This window comes from Cyprinodon variegatus, unplaced genomic scaffold, assembly GCF_000732505.1.
Source record: "Cyprinodon variegatus isolate N-32 unplaced genomic scaffold, C_variegatus-1.0 Scaffold933, whole genome shotgun sequence".
NCBI lineage: Eukaryota > Metazoa > Chordata > Actinopteri > Cyprinodontiformes > Cyprinodontidae > Cyprinodon > Cyprinodon variegatus.
The window spans coordinates 105,673-114,316 of record NW_015151386.1 but is presented as its reverse complement, the minus strand read 5'-3'; positions in this window follow the sequence as shown (position 1 = coordinate 114,316).

Genomic DNA, 8,644 nt, shown 5'->3' with positions numbered 1-8,644 from the left:
AGGATGTTAATGTTCCGCAGCTTCTTTTATATCCTTCCTAAAAAGGGCTGTACTTCACTGTGACTCTAGCTGGCGCACTATGATCACCTTTAATATAAGCATTGTGTGATCTGTGTATGTGTCAGTGAGCGTTAATATGTATGTTTGAAACAGAAAGAGCTTATAGATTGTTCAGCATTAAATAGCATCATCTCGGTTATGTAATTAGATAGTTTTGCCTTCTAATGGCTTTTTGGGAAGCCTTCGGTAACAAGTCTGGGCAAGGAAATCTCTAAATCAGGACTGGTAAGTAGTGAGAGGTTTGGACTTATTTTATTCACAGATTTACAGAATTGTTTAGTTTTTGTTTAAAAAAGATAGACAATATTTAAACTTAAAAAGATGACCACAGGAAAGAATGGTTTAAAGCTGCAGAGGTTTGCTTTTTTTCCATTTAGATTTTCTTCTTAATAAATTGAAAGGAAAATGATAAAGGCCTACGATTAGATCTTTTTTTTTTCACATACATATCTTAGAAATATGGAGTGCATTTCACTCAGCCCCCGGACTAAATCTTTTTTTTTTTTTGTAAAATAGCTTAAGCCTAGTCTGACTGGATGCAAAGTCTGGAAAAATATGTTTATATCCCAATCTGTCCTTCAGTTTAGCTTTGTGAGGATATCTCAAAAGAGATTATAGTAGTAAAGAGATTTCACACTTTTCTAGTAGTACTGAAAAACAAACAGCAAATATTTTACTCAGATACCTTTCATAGAGTCTGATGTTGTCTGTGAACACATGGCAAACTGTGTGTGTGTTAGGACAGCAAATGAAAATTTGAATTAAGCTCAAATCATGGTCAAACAGATAACTCAGCACATATATGGAATGGTCTGCCTTGGCTACACGGAGGTTTGTCATTGGTATATATTTATATATATATATATAAAGTTATTCTTGGTGCGCTTCCATCTTATTTATGTTCACTTCTTATGAAAAAAAGTACTAGTCATTACTCTCTCCGTTCTCAGGCTGTTGTCTTGTTTTCTGTCCCACGTGTCAGTACTGAGCTGGGTAAAAAGACCTTTGCTTACTCTGCTCCCTTTACATGAAATTTGCAGCAAAATAACTTGAAACTTAGTAAATTGGTTCCTTTGAATACTTTTAAGCTGAGAATGAGATGTTTTTGAGTTGGACTCCCTCACATGTCAATGTTTTAATTGAAATTTTATTGTAAGTGCATATTTGGCTTTTATGTGTGTGTCTTTGTACGTATGTAATGATGTGATGTAATTTTGATGCCTATCTTGGCCAGGTCTCCCTTGCAAAAGAGATTTTTAATCTCAATGGGTATTACCTGGTTAAATAAAGGATAAATAAAAATAAATAAAATATATATATATATGGAATAAGGTCACCATAACATTCAAAATATGAGGATATATTATCAAAAGTCATTAAACTGCACATGAAACATTTTCAGTTAAGAAATAAACTAGTAAAACTAAACTAAAGTACTGTACTATGTACTCATAGAAAAAAGGTAAAAAAAAAAAGGTTAAAATGCATAATGCACCAGAATTTATCTGGAAGAGTTTTTGATTAAGGGGTATTTGAATGTGTTCAAACCAATTCACAATAAAATCTAAGGTGGTAAATGAAGCATAATTTGGTAAAATAACATTTTATCTGCCTAAAGTCGAAAACAAGAACCTTTACAATAATAACAACATTAAGATTTTATCAACAATTTAGAAGCAGATATTTAAGTTCCCGGGATGGTTTAGTTAATGAAATCATAAGCTTAGCCTGCTTAATCTTGCCTAATCATTTAATCTTGCTTCACAAATGACGCACAAAGGTCAAACCAGGAGTTCCAGGGAGGAGGGTGTTGTGAAATTTCACTACTTTTTTATGAAACCAAGACTTACCAAAGCACTTTTGAATGTGGGTTTTCACTTATTGCTTAATGTTTTTAAAAAAAAAAAAAAAACAGATAGGAGATTAAGCTATTAGACTCTCATTATTAAATTTAGAAATTATCATAAAACCTATGGCACCAAAACCCCAAGAGATCAGAAGATAAATTTGCAAACCCAACAAATCTGGTTCATCCTCGGGTAAAATGTAGTTATCTAAAACAGCCACTTGCATATTTACCTACCGGTATTAGCCTGCAAGTATAATAAAACTATATGCAATGTTAAGACTCACCAAGGTTTTTGTGTCTTTAAGACTTGCCTGTACTCTATGTAATTGGTTACTTTCTTCAGGATTTGAGGACAAATATAAAGTAGCTGAGTATAATCTGCGTAACAGGGAAAATTAACCCCATGCAGTCTGATTCTACCAATTCAAGGCATATATATTGTAGAGAGAATTGGCCTTAGCACTGATCCATGTGGTCCTCCACAAGTAATGCTAGAAATTGATGATTATTTATCAGTAACCTGAACAAACTGAAATCTGTCAGATTGGGCTACTAGGGTAGCTAAGAGAGTTGTAGTCAGGGGCTTAGGGATTTCCTGCTGTCTGGTATCAATTTATATTGACTGAAATAAAATATAAACTGCTTTTCAGGAATCTGGTAAACTCCAATTGCAAGAATAAAATGCAATATGTTTGACCATAAAGTTTTGATATTTTAGTTTAAGTATTTTCCCAGTTTAGTTTTATTGGAGTAATAATAAGATGGAATAATTTCTATTTGCCTCGTACAAACAAGAAATATCTATCTATTATATATATACGTATGTATATAATTTTGTTTTTTCATGGTGCTATGCTGACAGAGATCTCAACTTGAAAGATGTTTAAAATCAGGAGATCCCTTCTGAAGTCCTGTTTTTGCAGACTCTGCTGTCTACAGCTTCCATTTGATATAAATATTTCCTTATAAATATAAAATAAAAAAATAGTAATTAATGGGACATGTTGAGTAACTTTAACGAATGATATTTTGCCAAAAATGTTTTCTGTTTGTGCTGCAGATATCTGAGATTAACCTGGTTGTTATAAAACTAATTGATAAAAAAAAATATGTGAATCAGTTTTTTGTTATTTTAAATAAAACAAGCAAACATAAAGCAAAAATTCTAGCCAGATGCAGGTTGATTAAACAAAATAAAATGTAAAATTATTATTTCAACTTTTTATGCTGTTGTCTAATCCACTGTCTAAAGGTTATACTTGATATAAACATGGACTGAAGGTGTAGCACAGTTTCTCTCAGGCTGAATGGGTAATACAAATCCTGGGGCTTTAAATCCTGGTGTTTCCAATGGAAAAGGTAATAGCTAATAGATGTGGTTTTGTAAAGATAAATATAATAAAGAAGACCACTGGTCCTCTTACAGCAGCAACACTGAAAGAAGACCTGTTGTCAGGAGGTGTGGAAGTTTTGAGGACCCAAATGCAGAGAGGAGTAGGCATGGATGAGTTTGGATGATTTAATGAAAGTCCAAAAACTAATAAACTTCAGGGAAAATACTAGAGGGAAGCAAGAGACTAGAAAGCAAAAAAAAAAAAAAACATCTACAACACAAGAAACAAGGACTATGTGATGGTTCTGCCGCTCTTTAAAGCCTAGCACTCTGATGAGAAAGATTATTTTCACCTGTGTAGGCTACCCAGGTGCTCCACAAAGATCCTCTCTGAAGAGATGCATAACTCGCACTAACCCACACACTGAAACCCTAACACCTGTGGCTCATTTGCTATTTCTATGTGGCACCAAAAGCACCAAATAAGAAATTATTTCACTTTATAACGCAATAAGAGAGAGTTCATCTGTATGTTTTCAGTCAATATCTGAGCCAAATTTCTACAACAGCATAATTTCATATAAAGGACAATTTACTATGTGCTTTCATTTTTTAAGGGGGATAATCATTTACATCTTTAATATTTTTGGCAGATCACCCATATTGCTTCATTCTCAAAAATCAAATAATTATTTTTCTTTTAAAATCGAAAAATAGAAAGTCTTGGCTCAATGTTTTATGTTTTTAATATTTGTAAAATCTTCATACATTGATACATTTTACATTTTTTAGCAGCAGTGGCCAAAACGGCTCTTTTAACTGAAAATGTTGCAGAACGCTGGTCTAAATAAACATAATTGGTTAATCATATGGAACAAAGTTTAGTCTAATAAACAATTAATTCTCAGTTTAACATAAGCTGATTGTCTGTATTTGGGCCTAACAGTAACATTAAAACAGCACCCTGTACAGTGGTGTGAAAAAGTGTTCCTCATTTCCTGTTTTTTCACATGTTTGTCACACTTAAGTGTTTCGGAACATCAAACTCATTTAAACAATAGTCAAGTACAACACAAGTAAACACAAAATGCAATTTGTAAATGAAGGTGTTTATTATTAAAGGAGAAAAAAAATCCAAACCATCATGGCCCTGTGTGAAAAAGTGATTGCCCCCTAAACCTACAGTAATAACTGGTTGGGCTACCCTTAGCAGCAACAACTGCAACCAAGGGTTTGCGATAACTTCCAATGAGTCTTTTACAGCGTTCTGGAGGAATTTTGGCCCACTCATCTTTGCAGAATTGTTCTAATTCAGTTACATTAGAAGGGTTTCGAGCATGAACGGCCTTTTTAAGGTCATACCACAACATCTCAATAGGATTCAGGTCAGGACTTTGGCTAGGCCACTCCAAAGTCTTCATTTTGTTTTTCTTCAGCCATTCAGTGGTGGGCTTGCTTATGTGTTTAGGATCTTTGTTCTGCTTCAGAACCCAAGTTCGTTTCAGCTTGAGTTCACAAACAGATGGTCGGACATTCTCCTTCAGGATCTTTTGGTAGACAACAGAATTCATAGTTCTATTTATCACAGCAAGTCTACCAGGTCCTGATGCAGCAAAACAGCCCCAGACCATCACACTACCACAACCATATTTTACTGTTGGTATAATGTTCTTTTTCTGAAATGCAGTGTTCCTTTAATGCCAGATGTAATGGGACAAATACCTTACAAAGAGTTCCACTTTTGTCTCATCGGTCCACAGAATGTTTTCCCAAAAGTCTTGGGGATTATGAAGATGTGTTTTGGAAAAATTGAGACGAGCTTTAATGTTCTTTGTGCTCAGCAGTGGTTTTCTTCTTGGAACTCTGCCATGCAGGCCATTTGTGCCCAGTCTTTTTCTGATGGTGGAGGCATGAACGCTGACCTTAACTGAGGCAAGTGAGGCCTGCAGTTCTTTGGACGTTGTTGTGGGGTCGTTTGTGACCTCTTGGATGAGTAGTTGCTGTGCTCTTGGGGTAATTTTGGCCGGCCGGCCACTCCCTGGAAAGGTGCACCACTGTTCCATGTCTTCACCATTTGTGGATAATGGCTGTCTCTTTGGTTTGCTGGATTCCCAAAGTTTTGAAAATGGCTTTTTAACCCTTTCCAGACTGATAGATCTTAATTACTTTCTTTCTCAATTGTTCCTGAATTTCTTTGAAACTTTGGCATGATGGGTAGCTTTTAAGGATATTTTCGTGGACTTTACTGTGTCAGGCAGCTCCTATTTAAGTGATGTCTTGATTGAAAACAGGTGTGGCAATAATCAGGTCTGGGTGTGGCTAGAGAAATTGAACTCAGTGGTTAAAAACCACAGTTATAGTATATTTTAATGAGGGGGGCAATCACTTTTTCACACAGGGCCATGATGGTTTGGATTTTTTTTCTCCTTTAATAATAAACACCTTCATTTACAAATTGCATTTTGTGTTTACTTGTGTTGTACTTGACTATTGTTTACATTGGTTTGATGTTCTGAAACACTTAACCCCTAGAACCCTACGGACCCACCGGTGGGTCCAGCTGCTACGTGACCTCGTAATTTTAACAAACCCCCAGTATTGATGTAAAAAACACATTTGGCACAGTTTGGTGACATTTTTGGATAAATGTGCCAAAATGGCCTCTCCGCCTAAGAAATTTCTCACTAATACCATTCTAAAATAAATATGATTCATCTGATTGAGTCCAAATTTGGTATATTTTTACACAACATTTAGATTTAAAAGTCTGTACTACTTTTTTGTGCTATTAATAATATTTTGGTAGTGTTTTGCAATGTTTATTTCAAAGAAAATTTTGGCGAGGTTCAAAAAATGCAAAATATTTTGTATTTTGTCCCTAATATTTCAGGCAGGGTCAAAGCTACAATGGTGCTGACACCAGAAAACCATTCTATGACATCTTACCTTTACAGAGGTACCAAAAGTTTCTTCTTAAATCTAATAGCTGTGAGGCTATAAGTGATTTACTTTTGTGTGTTTTTGTCAGGCAGAAATTTATTTATACCCCCTGAGGGTGTAAGAGGTTAAGTGTGACAAACATGCAAAAAAAAAACAGGAAATGAGGAAAGGGGCAAACATTTTTTCACACCACTGTATATGTAATTTATACTGTTTTTTTTTGTTTTTTTAAGTTGATTCTAGGGTGAGTTACATTGTAGCTGTTGGGTATAAATTGGTCCTCTGGATAATAAACAACAATTCTAAGTAAACAAATCAGACAGTTTAGGAAAAACAAGGATATTATTTTAATTGACTACCTCCAGTTAAAAAGACAACAAAGGTAAAAAGTTTCGTATGAGCAAGGCTACCTTGACCTGAATCAAATGCACCTCTTCTGTAGAAAGAATATCTTTGAACAGAAATTCTGGGTAACAACAAGAGCAGCTGGTGAAAAAGTTTGCAAAACTTTGAACCTGTTTAAACAGTTCAAGTTCCAACTAATAGTAGGAAATATTATGTATACTTATGGCTTTATAGAAAGCAAGAAACAACTCTTGAATTTCATCATTCCAGCAGACTGTAATTTTACTGTAATGTTACATTTTCCCCATTTGTGTGTCTTCCAAAGTCAAAGAGATTCTCAACACAATGTAGAGCTGAAATATTTGTGCCCTTCTTTATAAAATATATTTATCTTTTAGGCAGTATATGGTCTAACACATAACACAAGATAGAAAGAAATTAGCAGCAGGGTGTTTTCAGGGTGTTTTTTAAATTCATCATGAAAGCTTTCCGTTTTTATCTGAATACCACCTACCTCAGTTCTCAGAATCAGATATAGATAGTGATGTTACTTCCTTTTATCAAACTGGTGCAGCAGTGTTGATGGAAATAAAGATGAAAATACATCCTCACTGACATATTATTAAGTTATGTAATAATAAAGCTTGGGCAAAGGCAGCAGTTCGACTGGGCCCCCCTTATGTTAACAAAAAAGGGAATACAGGAAGCTACTGCAATAAACTACTTATGGCAATCAATGTCATAAAAATCACAAATAAATTATGAAAAGTAATTTTGTTAAGTTTAACTATTTGAGCCATCTGTAAAACTAGTTAACGGCTACCTTTTATAAATCTGCTTCTTTCTGTATGTCTGCTTTGGTCTCCTCCAAACCCAGTCAGCCTCACACTGAGCCTGGTTCTGCTGGAGGTTTCTTTCTGTGAAATGGTAGTTCTTCCTCTCTGCTGTGGCGACATGCACGCTTAGTGTTGTTTGGTCATTGCTGAGGAGTCAATGACAAAACGCAAGCACAAATTCAGGAGGATCATTTGCTGCAAATCATTGATTCAATGCAATCAACTGGTTTTCTTGGAAATTTTTAACCGATGTGACTGTAATGACTCTCTAAATTGTCTCAAGAGGGTATGTGTTCAGAATTCAAGAATCCAGATATATTTTGCAGAAAATAAGATAGCAGTTTCCATACCGCTCTGTGGAACTATGTGGGCTGTTGTGTATTAAGATTGAACTGGAGTGCGTGTCTGATAACAAGATAAGTACAATTTCATAGAAATATAGAAAGCATATTGACGCAATTCAAAATGTTACAGTCTGCTTGTGATGTTCCAGCTCATGCTAAACTCTTATCAGTTCACATCTTAGACTACAGACATTGATTTGAAAAAACAAAACCAAACTAGACAGAAACCAGCAGTTCTATAATGTTTTTGCAGATTGTCTCAAAACTGATGTTTTCTAAAGAGGTTACAGTATGGCAACATACAGGTAGAGCCTTTCTTCTATTGGTCCACTTGGATAACCCAAAACAAAACATTAGAAAGGACAGATGGAAAAAAAAAAAAGGTTAAGTAGAAGAAAACAAATAGTCCAAACAAACACTTAGTAAACCATGATGAACCTCACTATGTTTCTCCCAGTAATAACAGAGTGGATCCGAGGCACAGCACATGTGATGTTCTTTTTAAGGGATCAGACCCACATGCAGGAAACCACTCAGAGAACCAGAGAAAAGATTTAACCGGTTTATTGAAAGCATGATGAGTTGGATAGCTGGTAAACCAGGACCTGGAAGTGAAAAGGGAAGTTCAGAGTTTAGTTCTGGCTCAGTGGGAAACTTGAACGACGACCTGCAAAAACAAAAACTGAAACGGGACTCACGTTTCCAGAAAAAGGTGTTCTTCCCAGAATCCAGTCGGTGTGGTGTGTTCCAGAACTTGGTTGACTAGTTGGAGGGCGGACAGGGTTTACTCAGGTTAGGTTGGTTCCTTGAGGAGCGATGGAGCTGACTGCCACTTAAATTTCCTGAAGGACTTGAACAGTTCCTGTGGAGATTTATCCCCTGCTCAGTGTGAAGCTCAAACAATCCTCTCAGGGGGAGAAGGTCCAAACATCCAGGT